This window comes from Daphnia pulex, chromosome 10 (genome assembly GCF_021134715.1).
Source record: "Daphnia pulex isolate KAP4 chromosome 10, ASM2113471v1".
Lineage (NCBI taxonomy): Eukaryota > Metazoa > Arthropoda > Branchiopoda > Diplostraca > Daphniidae > Daphnia > Daphnia pulex.
Window position 1 is genome coordinate 9,022,908 of NC_060026.1, and position 13,864 is coordinate 9,036,771.

At 39.1% G+C, this 13,864-nt stretch overlaps 17 non-coding genes across 17 annotated transcripts; 8 read left to right on the forward strand and 9 right to left on the reverse strand.

Moving 5' to 3' along the window:
* Positions 1-193: 193 nt before the first annotated feature.
* Positions 194-264, forward strand: Trnag-gcc. The gene has a single exon. It is a non-coding gene; the product is annotated as a tRNA-Gly (tRNA).
* A 574-nt stretch (positions 265-838) lies between these two features.
* On the reverse strand, positions 839-910 carry Trnaw-cca. Its single transcript has one exon. It is a non-coding gene; the product is annotated as a tRNA-Trp (tRNA).
* Positions 911-1,192: 282 nt separating this feature from the next.
* Trnag-gcc lies at positions 1,193-1,263 on the forward strand. Its single transcript has one exon. It is a non-coding gene; the product is annotated as a tRNA-Gly (tRNA).
* Positions 1,264-1,837: 574 nt separating this feature from the next.
* Positions 1,838-1,909, reverse strand: Trnaw-cca. Its single transcript has one exon. It is a non-coding gene; the product is annotated as a tRNA-Trp (tRNA).
* Positions 1,910-2,191: 282 nt separating this feature from the next.
* On the forward strand, positions 2,192-2,262 carry Trnag-gcc. Its single transcript has one exon. It is a non-coding gene; the product is annotated as a tRNA-Gly (tRNA).
* Positions 2,263-2,835: 573 nt separating this feature from the next.
* Trnaw-cca lies at positions 2,836-2,907 on the reverse strand. Its single transcript has one exon. It is a non-coding gene; the product is annotated as a tRNA-Trp (tRNA).
* Positions 2,908-3,190: 283 nt separating this feature from the next.
* Positions 3,191-3,261, forward strand: Trnag-gcc. The gene has a single exon. It is a non-coding gene; the product is annotated as a tRNA-Gly (tRNA).
* A 932-nt stretch (positions 3,262-4,193) lies between these two features.
* On the forward strand, positions 4,194-4,264 carry Trnag-gcc. The gene has a single exon. It is a non-coding gene; the product is annotated as a tRNA-Gly (tRNA).
* A 3,973-nt stretch (positions 4,265-8,237) lies between these two features.
* Trnaw-cca lies at positions 8,238-8,309 on the reverse strand. The gene has a single exon. It is a non-coding gene; the product is annotated as a tRNA-Trp (tRNA).
* A 928-nt stretch (positions 8,310-9,237) lies between these two features.
* Positions 9,238-9,309, reverse strand: Trnaw-cca. The gene has a single exon. It is a non-coding gene; the product is annotated as a tRNA-Trp (tRNA).
* Positions 9,310-9,591: 282 nt separating this feature from the next.
* Trnag-gcc lies at positions 9,592-9,662 on the forward strand. The gene has a single exon. It is a non-coding gene; the product is annotated as a tRNA-Gly (tRNA).
* Positions 9,663-10,233: 571 nt separating this feature from the next.
* Trnaw-cca lies at positions 10,234-10,305 on the reverse strand. The gene has a single exon. It is a non-coding gene; the product is annotated as a tRNA-Trp (tRNA).
* Positions 10,306-11,233: 928 nt separating this feature from the next.
* On the reverse strand, positions 11,234-11,305 carry Trnaw-cca. Its single transcript has one exon. It is a non-coding gene; the product is annotated as a tRNA-Trp (tRNA).
* A 282-nt stretch (positions 11,306-11,587) lies between these two features.
* On the forward strand, positions 11,588-11,658 carry Trnag-gcc. Its single transcript has one exon. It is a non-coding gene; the product is annotated as a tRNA-Gly (tRNA).
* Positions 11,659-12,234: 576 nt separating this feature from the next.
* Positions 12,235-12,306, reverse strand: Trnaw-cca. The gene has a single exon. It is a non-coding gene; the product is annotated as a tRNA-Trp (tRNA).
* Positions 12,307-12,588: 282 nt separating this feature from the next.
* Positions 12,589-12,659, forward strand: Trnag-gcc. Its single transcript has one exon. It is a non-coding gene; the product is annotated as a tRNA-Gly (tRNA).
* A 576-nt stretch (positions 12,660-13,235) lies between these two features.
* Positions 13,236-13,307, reverse strand: Trnaw-cca. The gene has a single exon. It is a non-coding gene; the product is annotated as a tRNA-Trp (tRNA).
* Between the last annotated feature and the right edge of the window lie 557 nt (positions 13,308-13,864).

Sequence of the window (13,864 nt, forward strand, 5' to 3'; positions counted from 1 at the left end):
ACACGAACACATTTAGTCTTTTGAAAGAGTCAGTCAGATTAGTCAGGTTATTTTTTTATATTTCCTTGGATCTTTTGATCGCCACAAGCCTTGATTTCCGTAATGAAAGTTCACAAGCTTAGGCATGATAGTCGGCTACAATAGATGGGTTGTCGTCGTGCAATTTGTATCAAGAAGTATACGTAAGGAGCAAGCATCGATGGTTCAGTGGTAGAATGCTCGCCTGCCACGCGGGCGGCCCGGGTTCGATTCCCGGTCGATGCATTTTAATCACCATTGCCCAAGACAGATTGGTAGAATCTACTCTATTGAGTTTAGTTTGCTGATATTCTTGCGCAGTGCGTATAAGGACGGTACTTAGTGGTTAGTGGTGGTTGAAGCAATCTCTTTAAGCGGACTCTTTTTTGTTTGCCAGATTGGTTTAGATTACTTAATCTTCCTTTGATCATACCAATTGGCGAATAAACCATTTGTAGGACAGAGAGGTACAAGTTATATCCATCGCCAGACTCTGTGTTTGTATCGTGGAGACCCAAGATAGTTATCGGTTCAAACTCGTCGTCTTCCAACTGCTGTGGTAATCGACATTCAGACGCAAATGTTCCCCCTTTTGTAAACTCACTTTGTTCTATGCTCTCCCATTCCAAAAACTGTAGTCCCGTGTAGATCTAAAGTCACATTTTGATAAAAAGAAAAAAACATCTGACTAAGAATCAAATTGAATCAGGATACATGTGTGTTGAGATAACAAGATATAGAAACAATGGTGATTAATGTTATTTGAACGTTGTAACCGTATTAAAAGCCTAAACATACCTTCACAAGAAATATTTTTGCTTGATCTCGACGTGATTTGAACACGCAACCTCCTGATCTGGAGTCAGGCGCGCTACCGTTGCGCCACGAAATCTTGATTTTCGATGTTATTACTATCGTTATATTTTGGGAACTACGGTGTCTTTTATAAAGGAATAGATTCTGATGGTAAGATTGATTATCACACGAACACATTTAGTCTTTTGAAAGAGTCAGTCAGATTAGTCAGGTTATTTTTTTATATTTCCTTGGATCTTTTGATCGCCACAAGCCTTGATTTCCGTAATGAAAGCTCACAAGCTTAGGCATGATAGTCGGCTACAATAGATGGGTTGTCGTCGTGCAATTTGTATCAAGAAGTATACGTAAGGAGCAAGCATCGATGGTTCAGTGGTAGAATGCTCGCCTGCCACGCGGGCGGCCCGGGTTCGATTCCCGGTCGATGCATTTTAATCACCATTGCCCAAGACAGATTGGTAGAATCTACTCTATTGAGTTTAGTTTGCTGATATTCTTGCGCAGTGCGTATAAGGACGGTACTTAGTGGTTAGTGGTGGTTGAAGCAATCTCTTTAAGCGGACTCTTTTTTGTTTGCCAGATTGGTTTAGATTACTTAATCTTCCTTTGATCATACCAATTGGCGAATAAACCATTTGTAGGACAGAGAGGTACAAGTTATATCCATCGCCAGACTCTGTGTTTGTATCGTGGAGACCCAAGATAGTTATCGGTTCAAACTCGTCGTGTTCCAACTGCTGTGGTAATCGACATTCAGACGCAAATGTTCCCCCTTTTGTAAACTCACTTTGTTCTATGCTCTCCCATTCCAAAAACTGTAGTCCCGTGTAGATCTAAAGTCACATTTTGATAAAAAGAAAAAAACATCTGACTAAGAATCAAATTGAATCAGGATACATGTGTGTTGAGATAACAAGATATAGAAACAATGGTGATTAATGTTATTTGAACGTTGTAACCGTATTAAAAGCCTAAACATACCTTCACAAGAAATATTTTTGCTTGATCTCGACGTGATTTGAACACGCAACCTCCTGATCTGGAGTCAGGCGCGCTACCGTTGCGCCACGAAATCTTGATTTTCGATGTTATTACTATCGTTATATTTTGGGAACTACGGTGTCTTTTATAAAGGAATAGATTCTGATGGTAAGATTGATTATCACACGAACACATTTAGTCTTTTGAAAGAGTCAGTCAGATTAGTCAGGTTATTTTTTTATATTTCCTTGGATCTTTTGATCGCCACAAGCCTTGATTTCCGTAATGAAAGATCACAAGCTTAGGCATGATAGTCGGCTACAATAGATGGGTTGTCGTCGTGCAATTTGTATCAAGAAGTATACGTAAGGAGCAAGCATCGATGGTTCAGTGGTAGAATGCTCGCCTGCCACGCGGGCGGCCCGGGTTCGATTCCCGGTCGATGCATTTTAATCACCATTGCCCAAGACAGATTGGTAGAATCTACTCTATTGAGTTTAGTTTGCTGATATTCTTGCGCAGTGCGTATAAGGACGGTACTTAGTGGTTAGTGGTGGTTGAAGCAATCTCTTTAAGCGGACTCTTTTTTGTTTGCCAGATTGGTTTAGATTACTTAATCTTCCTTTGATCATACCAATTGGTGAATAAACCATTTGTAGGACAGAGGTACAAGTTATATCCATCGCCAGACTCTGTGTTTGTATCGTGGAAACCCAAGATAGTTATCGGTTCAAACTCGTCGTGTTCCAACTGCTGTGGTAATCGACATTCAGACGCAAATGTTCCCCCTTTTGTAAACTCACTTGGTTCTATGCTCTCCCATTCCAAAAACTGTAGTCCCGTGTAGATCTAAAGTCACATTTTGATAAAAAGAAAAAAAGCAGCTGACTACAATTCAAATTGAATCAGGATACATGTTTGTTGAGATAACAAGATATAGAAACAATGGTGATTAACGTTATTTGAACGTTGTATCTGTTCTATAAGCCCAAACATACCTTCACAAGAAATATTTTTGCTTGATCTCGACGTGATTTGAACACGCAACCTCCTGATCTGGAGTCAGGCGCGCTACCGTTGCGCCACGAAATCTTGCTTTTCGATCTAATTACTATCGTTATATTTTGGGAACTACGGTGTCTTTTATAAAGGAATAGATTCTGATGGTAAGATTGATTATCACACGAACACATTTAGTCTTTTGAAAGAGTCAGTCAGATTAGTCAGGTTATTTTTTTTATATTTCCTTGGATCTTTTGATCGCCACAAGCCTTGATTTCCGTAATGAAAGCTAACAAGCTTAGGCATGATAGTCGGCTTTAATAGATGGGTTGTCGTCGTGCAATTTGTATCAAGAAGTATACGTGAGGGGCAAGCATCGATGGTTCAGTGGTAGAATGCTCGCCTGCCACGCGGGCGGCCCGGGTTCGATTCCCGGTCGATGCATTTTAATCACCATTGCCCAAGACAGATTGGTAGAATCTACTCTATTGAGTTTAGTTTGCTGATATTCTTGCGCAGTACGTATAAGGACGGTACTAAGTGGTTAGCTGTGGTTGAAGCAATCTCTTTAAGTGGACTCTTTTTTGTTTGCCAGATTGGTTTAGATTACTTAATCTTCCTTTGATCATACCAATTGGCGAATAAACCATTTGTAGGACAGAGAGGTACAAGTTATATCCATCGCCAGACTCTGTGTTTGATTCGTGGAAACCCAAGATAGTTATCGGTTCAAACTCGTCGTGTTCCAACTGCTGTGGTAATCGACATTCAGACGCAAATTTTCCCCCTTTTGTAAACTCACTTGGTTCTATGCTCTCCCATTCCAAAAACTGTAGTCCCGTGTAGATCTAAAGTCACATTTTGATAAAAAGAAAAAAAAAAACAGCTGACTAAGATTCAAATTGAATTAGGATACATGTGTGTTGAGATAACAAGATATAGAAACAATGGTGATTAATGTTATTTGAACGTTGTATCCGTTTTAAAAGCCTAAACATACCTTTACAAGAAATATTTTTGCTTGATCTCGACGTGATTTGAACACGCAACCTCCTGATCTGGAGTCAGGCGCTCTACCGTTGCGCCACGAAATCTTGATTTTCGATCTAATTACTATCGTTATATTTTGGGAACTACGGTGTCTTTTATAAAGGAATAGATTCTGATGGTAAGATTGATTATCACACGAACACATTTAGTCTTTTGAAAGAGTCAGTCAGATTAGTTAGGTTATTTTTTTATATTTCCTTGGATCTTTTGATCGCCACAAGCCTTGATTTCCGTAATGAAAGCTAACAAGCTTAGGCATGATAGTCGGCTTTAATAGATGGGTTGTCGTCGTGCAATTTGTATCAAGAAGTATACGTGAGGGGCAAGCATCGATGGTTCAGTGGTAGAATGCTCGCCTGCCACGCGGGCGGCCCGGGTTCGATTCCCGGTCGATGCATTTTAATCACCATTGCCCAAGACAGATTGGTAGAATCTACTCTATTGAGTTTAGTTTGCTGATATTCTTGCGCAGTACGTATAAGGACGGTACTAAGTGGTTAGCTGTGGTTGAAGCAATCTCTTTAAGTGGACTCTTTTTTGTTTGCCAGATTGGTTTAGATTACTTAATCTTCCTTTGATCATACCAATTGGCGAATAAACCATTTGTAGGACAGAGAGGCACAAGTTATATCCATCGCCAGACTCTGTGTTTGTATCGTGGAAACCCAAGATAGTTATCGGTTCAAACTCGTCGTGTTCCAACTGCTGTGGTAATCGACATTCAGACGCAAATGTTCCCCCTTTTGTAAACTCACTTGGTTCTATGTTCTCCCATTCCAAAAACTGTAGTCCCGTGTAGATCTAAAGTCACATTTTGATAAAAAGAAAAAAAAACAGCTGACTAAGATTCAAATTGAATCAGGATACATGTGTGTTGAGATAACAAGATATAGAAACAATGGTGATTAATGTTATTTGAACATTGTATCCGTTTTAAAAGCCTAAACATACCTTCACAAGAAATATTTTTGCTTGATCTCGACGTGATTTGAACCCGCAACCTCATGATCTGGAGTCAGGCGCGCTACCGTTGCGCCACGAAATCTTGCTTTTCGATCTAATTACTATCGTTATTTTTTGGGAACTATGGTGTCTTTTATAAAGGAATAGATTCTGATGGTAAGATTGATTATCACACGAACACATTTAGTCGTTTGAAAGAGTCAGTCAGATTAGTCAGGTTATTTTTTTATATTTCTTTGGATCTTTTGATCGCCACAAGCCTTGATTTCCGTAATGAAAGCTAACAAGCTTAGGCATGATAGTCGGCTACAATAGATGGGTTGTCGTCGTGCAATTTGTATCACGAAGTATACGTGAGGGGCAAGTATCGATGGTTCAGTGGTAGAATGCTCGCCTGCCACGCGGGCGGCCCGGGTTCGATTCCCGGTCGATGCATTTTAATCACTATTGCCCAAGACAGATTGGTAGAATCTACTCTATTGAGTTTAGTTTGCTGATATTCTTGCGCAGTACGTCTAAGGACGGTACTTAGTGGTTAGTGGTGGTTGAAGCAATCTCTTTAAGCGGACTCTTTTTTGTTTGCCAGATTGGTTTAGATTACTTAATCTTCCTTTGATCATACCAATTGGCGAATAAACCATTTGTAGGACAGAGAGGTACAAGTTATATCCATCGCCAGACTCTGTGTTTGATTCGTGGAAACCCAAGATAGTTATCGGTTCAAACTCGTCGTGTTCCAACTGCTGTGGTAATCGACATTCAGACGCAAATGTTCCCCCTTTTGTAAACTCACTTGGTTCTATGCTCTCCCATTCCAAAAACTGTAGTCCCGTGTAGATCTAAAGTCACATTTTGATAAAAAGAAAAAAATCAGCTGACTAAGATTCAAATTGAATCAGGATACATGTGTTTTGAGATAACAAGATATATAAACAATGGTGACAAGATTCCTTCGGTAACGTCCTTCGGTAATTTTTTTAAACGTTAAAGAGACAAAAAATCAAGGTTATAGTAGATTAATACATACTATAACGTTTGGAAAATTCTGTTTCCCTTTATTATCTTCCATAATTGATTCTTTATAACTAATTGAAAAATAATCTGTAATATTATGAGTGGTGCGAATTATGAATGGCGGAGGATTCGCCCCGCCACCCCACGTCGCACTTCATGTTTAGATTAAGTTATAGCAATATTTATTACTATAGTAACATGGAATTAGAAAAATTATTAGTTACATATTAACTACAAAGAAATGGATGTGCTCTTATAGCAGTTTGATTAAACCACCGCTGAAAAAATCTTTATAATTAAGGCATATAACCTAAGTGTTTTACGACCGGTTCCGAAATCGATACCGATGGTAGCGTCGCTAGCGATATTACCATTGCTTTACTTCGACTTTTGTTACATTATTTGGTGTACTCACCAACCGGGCCAAGCATTCCGGCCCTTACATAAAAATGTCAATGTTGGTCTAATGGTTAGCAACTCGGGCTGCCACGCGTATTGTTTAGAGTTCGAATCTCGATCTCGAAAAATAAATTTGTAATTTTTGAAAAATTACACTTAAAAAGCTTTCGGAGGTAAATAGAAGTGGAAGATCGGCGGTAACTCTTCACGACCACCAGAAGATCTTGATGACTGTGAAGAGGACAAGGGAAGAAGAGAGAGATGACCCAGAGCTTCAAAATGAGTATAATCAAACATTTTTAAATGTTCCTCAACTTCTTGGTTGATGACTAACTGTTAAAAAAAGGAGGAATATAAATTTTACTTGATCAAAAAATTTATTAAAATCAAGACAAAAAACAGTAAACAAAAAGAGGTAATAATAAAACAAAAGATTTAAAAAAGTAATAATGGGAAAATACAAAGTAAAAAGAAGAATAAAGACGAAATCGAAATCGAACATAAAAACAAAATCAAATAATAAATACTCTCCACTCCCGTAGCAGAAAACTTGTCTTGCTAGGGAAGATCCAAACTTTTTTTTTGTTTTTGTTTACACTGCTGAGCATGCACTGACAGTTGGAAGGTTACGCAAAAAAAGCGAATTCACTGCCTAGGATTCGGCAACCAGCTAGGTAACAAGTACGCAAATTAAATTTTTAAAACAGTAATGAAAACAAATGAAAACCCCGTTACGCCATGTATCAAATTTTGACAGAATTATGTACAACATTTGGTGACGATTGGTCATTCAGGGAAGAAACGTATAAAGGAACACTAAATGGACATTATACCCTCTGAATTTCACTACTAGCTACTACTACCCTACCCCCTATACCCCACACCCTATATTGTTAAGGACATTCGTATATAAATATACCTCAGGGATAAATGTTATTTGAACGTTGTATCCGTTTTAAAAGCCTAAACATACCTTCACAAGAAATATTTTTGCTTGATTTCGACGTGATTTGAACCCGCAACCTCCTGATCTGGAGTCAGGCGCGCTACCGTTGCGCCACGAAATCTTGATTTTCGATGTAATTACTATCGCTATATTTTGGGAACTACGGTGTCTTTTATAAAGGAATAGATTCTGATGGTAAGATTGATTATCACACGAACACATTTAGTCTTTTGAAAGAGTCAGTCAGATTAGTCAGGTTATTTTTTATAATTCTTTGGATCTTTTGATCGCCACAAGCCTTGATTTCCGTAATGAAAGCTAACAAGCTTAGGCATGATAGTCGGCTACAATAGATGGGTTGTCGTCGTGCAATTTGTATCAAGAAGTATACGTGAGGGGCAAGCATCGATGGTTCAGTGGTAGAATGCTCGCCCGCCACGCGGGCGGCCCGGGTTCGATTCCCGGTCGATGCATTTTAATCATCATTGCCCAAGACAGATTTGTAGAATCTACTCTATTGAGTTTAGTTTGCTGATATTCTTGCGCAGTACGTCTAAGGACGGTACTTAGTGGTTAGTGGTGGTTGAAGCAATCTCTTTAAGCGGACTCTTTTTTGTTTGCCAGATTGGTTTAGATTACTTAATCTTCCTTTGATCATACCAATTGGCGAATAAACCATTTGTAGGACAGAGAGGTACAAGTTATATCCATCGCCAGACTCTGTGTTTGTATCGTGGAAACCCAAGATAGTTATCGGTTCAAACTCGTCGTGTTCCAACTGCTGTGGTAATCGACATTCAGACGCAAATGTTCCCCCTTTTGTAAACTCACTTGGTTCTATGCTCTCCCATTCCAAAAACTGTAGTCCCGTGTAGATCTAAAGTCACATTTTGATAAAAAGAAAAAAAACAGCTGACTAAGATTCAAATTGAATTAGATACATGTGTGTTGAGATAACAAGATATAAAAACAATGGTGATTAATGTTATTTGAACGTTGTATCCGTTTTAAAAAGCCTAAACATACCTTCACAAGAAATATTTTTGCTTGATCTCGACGTGATTTGAACACGCAACCTCCTGATCTGGAGTCAGGCGCGCTACCGTTGCGCCACGAAATCTTGATTTTCGATGTAATTACTATCTTTATATTTTGGGAACTACGGTGTCTTTTATAAAGGAATAGATTCTGATGGTAAGATTGATTATTACACGAACACATTTAGTCTTTTGAAATAGTCAGTCAGATTAGTCAGGTTATTTTTTTATATTTCCTTGGAACTTTTGATCGCCACAAGCCTTGATTTCCGTAATGAAAGCTAACAAGCTTAGGCATGATAGTCGGCTACAATAGATGGGTTGTCGTCGTGCAATTCGTATCACGAAGTATACGTGAGGGGCAAGCATCGATGGTTCAGTGGTAAAATGCTCGCCTGCCACGCGGGCGGCCCGGGTTCGATTCCCGGTCGATGCATTTTAATCACTATTGCCCAAGACAGATTGGTAGAATCTACTCTATTGAGTTTAGTTTGCTGATATTCTTGCGCAGTACGTATAAGGACGGTACTAAGTGGTTAGTGGTGGTTAAAGCAATCTCTTTAAGTGGACTCTTTTTTGTTTGCCAGATTGGTTTAGATTACTTAATCTTCCTTTGATCATACCAATTGGCGAATAAACCATTTGTAGGACAGAGAGGTACAAGTTATATCCATCGCCAGACTCTGTGTTTGTATCGTGGAAACCCAAGATAGTTATCGGTTCAAACTCGTCGTGTTCCAACTGCTGTGGTAATCGACATTCAGACGCAAATGTTCCCCCTTTTGTAAACTCACTTGGTTCTATGCTCTCCCATTCCAAAAACTGTAGTCCCGTGTAGATCTAAAGTCACATTTTGATAAAAAGAAAAAAAGCAGCTGACTACAATTCAAATTGAATTAGGATACATGTGTGTTGAGATAATAAGATATAGAAACGATGGTGATTAATGTTATTTGAACGTTGTATCTGTTCTATAAGCCCAAACATACCTTCACATGATATATTTTTGCTTGATCTCGACGTGATTTGAACACGCAACCTCCTGATCTGGAGTCAGGCGCGCTACCGTTGCGCCACGAAATCTTGATTTTCGATGTAATTACTATCGTTATATTTTGGGAACTACGGTGTCTTTTATAAAGGAATAGATTCTGATGGTAAGATTGATTATCACACGAACACATTTAGTCTTTTGAAAGAGTCAGTCAGATTAGTCAGGTTATTTTTTTATATTTCCTTGGATCTTTTGATCGCCACAAGCCTTGATTTCCGTAATGAAAGCTAACAAGCTTAGGCATGATAGTCGGCTATAATAGATGGGTTGTCGTCGTGCAATTTGTATCAAGAAGTATACGTGAGGGGCAAGCATCGATGGTTCAGTGGTAGAATGCTCGCCTGCCACGCGGGCGGCCCGGGTTCGATTCCCGGTCGATGCATTTTAATCACCATTGCCCAAGACAGATTGGTAGAATCTGCTCTATTGAGTTTAGTTTGCTGATATTCTTGCGCAGTACGTATAAGGACGGTACTTAGTGGTTAGTGGTGGTTGAAGCAATCTCTTTAAGCGGACTCTTTTTTGTTTGCCAGATTGGTTTAGATTACTTAATCTTCCTTTGATCATACCAATTGGTGAATAAACCATTTGTAGGACAGAGAGGTACAAGTTATATCCATCGCCAGACTCTGTGTTTGTATCGTGGAAACCCAAGATAGTTATCGGTTCAAACTCGTCGTGTTCCAACTGCTGAGGTAATCGAAATTCAGACGCAAATGTTCCCCCTTTTGTAAACTCACTTGGTTCTATGCTCTCCCATTCCAAAAACTGTAGTCCCGTGTAGATCTAAAGTCACATTTTGATTTAAAAAAAACAGCTGACTAAGATTCAAATTGAATCAGGATACATGTGTGTTGAGATAACAAGATATAGAAACAATGGTGATTAATGTTATTTGAACGTTGTATCCGTTTTAAAAGCCTAAACATACCTTCACAAGAAATATTTTTGCTTGATCTCGACGTGATTTGAACACGCAACCTCCTGATCTGGAGTCAGGCGCGCTACCGTTGCGCCACGAAATCTTGTTTTTCGATGTAATTACTATCTTTATATTTTGGGAACTACGGTGTCTTTTATAAAGGAATAGATTCTGATGGTAAGATTGATTATCACACGAACACTTTTAGTCTTTTGAAAGAGTCAGTCAGATTAGTCAGGTTATTTTTTTATATTTCCTTGGATCTTTTGATCGCCACAAGCCTTGATTTCCGTAATGAAAGCTAACAAGCTTAGGCATGATAGTCGGCTACAATAGATGGGTTGTCGTCGTGCAATTTGTATCAAGAAGTATACGTGAGGGGCAAGCATCGATGGTTCAGTGGTAGAATGCTTGCTGCCACGCGGGCGCCCCGGGATCGATTCTCGGTCGATGCATTTAAATCATCATTGCCCAAGACAGATTTGTAGAATCTACTCTATTGAGTTTAGTTTGCTGATATTCTTGCGCAGTACGTATAAGGACGGTACTTAGTGGTTAGTTGTGGTTGAAGCAATCTCTTTAAGCGGACTCTTTTTTGTTTGCCAGATTGGTTTAGATTACTTAATCTTCCTTTGATCATACCAATTGGCGAATAAACCATTTGTAGGACAGAGAGGTACAAGTTATATCCATCGCCAGACTCTGTGTTTGTATCGTGGAAACCCAAGATAGTTATCGGTTGAAACTCGTCGTGTTCCAACTGCTGTGGTAATCGACATTCAGACGCAAATGTTCCCCCTTTTGTAAACTCACTTGGTTCTATGCTCTCCCATTCCAAAAACTGTAGTCCCGTGTAGATCTAAAGTCACATTTTGATAAAAAGAAAAAAAAACAGCTGACTAAGATTCAAATTGAATTAGGATACATGTGTGTTGAGATAACAAGATATAGAAAAAATGGTGATTAATGTTATTTGAACGTTGTATCCATTTTAAAAGCCTAAACATACCTTCACAAGAAATATTTTTGCTTGATCTCGACGTGATTTGAACACGCAACCTCCTGATCTGGAGTCAGGCGCGCTACCGTTGCGCCACGAAATCTTGATTTTCGATCTAATTACTATCGTTATATTTTGGGAACTACGGTGTATTTTATAAAGGAATAGATTCTGATGGTAAGATTGATTATCACACGAACACATTTAGTCTTTTGAAAGAGTCAGTCAGATTAGTCAGGTTATTTTTTTATATTTCTTTGGATCTTTTGATCGCCACAAGCCTTGATTTCCGTAATGAAAGCTAACAAGCTTAGGCATGATAGTCGGCTACAATAGATGGGTTGTCGTCGTGCAATTTGTATCAAGAAGTATACGTGAGGGTAAAGCATCGATGGTTCAGTGGTAGAATGCTCGCCTGCCACGCGGGCGGCCCGGGTTCGATTCCCGGTCGATGCATTTTAATCACCATTGCCCAAGACAGATTGGTAGAATCTACTCTATTGAGTTTAGTTTGCTGATATTCTTGCGCAGTGCGTATAAGGACGGTACTTAGTGGTTAGTGGTGGTTGAAGCAATCTCTTTAAGCGGACTCTTTTTTGTTTGCCAGATTGGTTTAGATTACTTAATCTTCCTTTGATCATACCAATTGGTGAATAAACCATTTGTAGGACAGAGAGGTACAAATTATATCCATCGCCAGACTCTGTGTTTGTATCGTGGAAACCCAAGATAGTTATCGGTTCAAACTCGTCGTGTTCCAACTGCTGTGGTAATCGACATTCAGACGCAAATGTTCCCCCTTTTGTAAACTCACTTGGTTCTATGCTCTCCCATTCCAAAAACTGTAGTCCCGTGTAGATCTAAAGTCACATTTTGATAAAAAGAAAAAAATACAGCTGACTAAGATTCAAATTGAATTAGGATACATGTGTGTTGAGATAACAAGATATAGAAAAAATGGTGATTAATGTTATTTGAACGTTGTATCCATTTTAAAAGCCAAAACATACCTTCACAAGAAATATTTTTGCTTGATCTCGACGTGATTTGAACACGCAACCTCCTGATCTGGAGTCAGGCGCGCTACCGTTGCGCCACGAAATCTTGATTTTCCATGTAATTACTATCGTTATATTTTGGGAACTACGGTGTCTTTTATAAAGGAATAGATTCTGATGGTAAGATTGATTATCACACGAACACATATAGTCTTTTGAAAGAGTCAGTCAGATTAGTCAGGTTATTTTTTTATATTTCTTTGGATCTTTTGATCGCCACAAGCCTTGATTTCCGTAATGAAAGCTAACAAGCTTAGGCATGATAGTCGGCTACAATAGATGGGTTGTCGTCGTGCAATTTGTATCAAGAAGTATACGTGAGGGTAAAGCATCGATGGTTCAGTGGTAGAATGCTCGCCTGCCACGCGGGCGGCCCGGGTTCGATTCCCGGTCGATGCATTTTAATCACCATTGCCCAAGACAGATTGGTAGAATCTACTCTATTGAGTTTAGTTTGCTGATATTCTTGCGCAGTGCGTATAAGGACGGTACTTAGTGGTTAGTGGTGGTTGAAGCAATCTCTTTAAGCGGACTCTTTTTTGTTTGCCAGATTGGTTTAGATTACTTAATCTTCCTTTGATCATACCAATTGGTGAATAAACCATTTGTAGGACAGAGAGGTACAAATTATATCCATCGCCAGACTCTGTGTTTGTATCGTGGAAACCCAAGATAGTTATCGGTTCAAACTCGTCGTGTTCCAACTGCTGTGGTAATCGACATTCAGACGCAAATGTTCCCCCTTTTGTAAACTCACTTGGTTCTATGCTCTCCCATTCCAAAAACTGTAGTCCCGTGTAGATCTAAAGTCACATTTTGATAAAAAGAAAAAAATACAGCTGACTAAGATTCAAATTGAATTAGGATACATGTGTGTTGAGATAACAAGATATAGAAAAAATGGTGATTAATGTTATTTGAACGTTGTATCCATTTTAAAAGCCAAAACATACCTTCACAAGAAATATTTTTGCTTGATCTCGACGTGATTTGAACACGCAACCTCCTGATCTGGAGTCAGGCGCGCTACCGTTGCGCCACGAAATCTTGATTTTCCATGTAATTACTATCGTTATATTTTGGGAACTACGGTGTCTTTTATAAAGGAATAGATTCTGATGGTAAGATTGATTATCACACGAACACATATAGTCTTTTGAAAGAGTCAGTCAGATTAGTCAGGTTATTTTTTTATATTTCCTTGGATCTTTTGATCGCCACAAGCCTTGATTTCCGTAATGAAAGCTAACAAGCTTAGGCATGATAGTCGGCTACAATAGATGGGTTGTCGTCGTGCAATTTGTATCAAGAAGTATACGTGAGGGGCAAGCATCGATGGTTCAGTGGTAGAATGCTTGCTGCCACGCGGGCGCCCCGGGATCGATTCTCGGTCGATGCATTTAAATCATCATTGCCCAAGACAGATTTGTAGAATCTACTCTATTGAGTTTAGTTTGCTGATATTCTTGCGCAGTACGTATAAGGACGGTACTTAGTGGTTAGTTGTGGTTGAAGCAATCTCTTTAAGCGGACTCTTTTTTGTTTGCCAGATTGGTTTAGATTACTTAATCTTCCTTTGATCATACCAATTGGCGAATAAACCA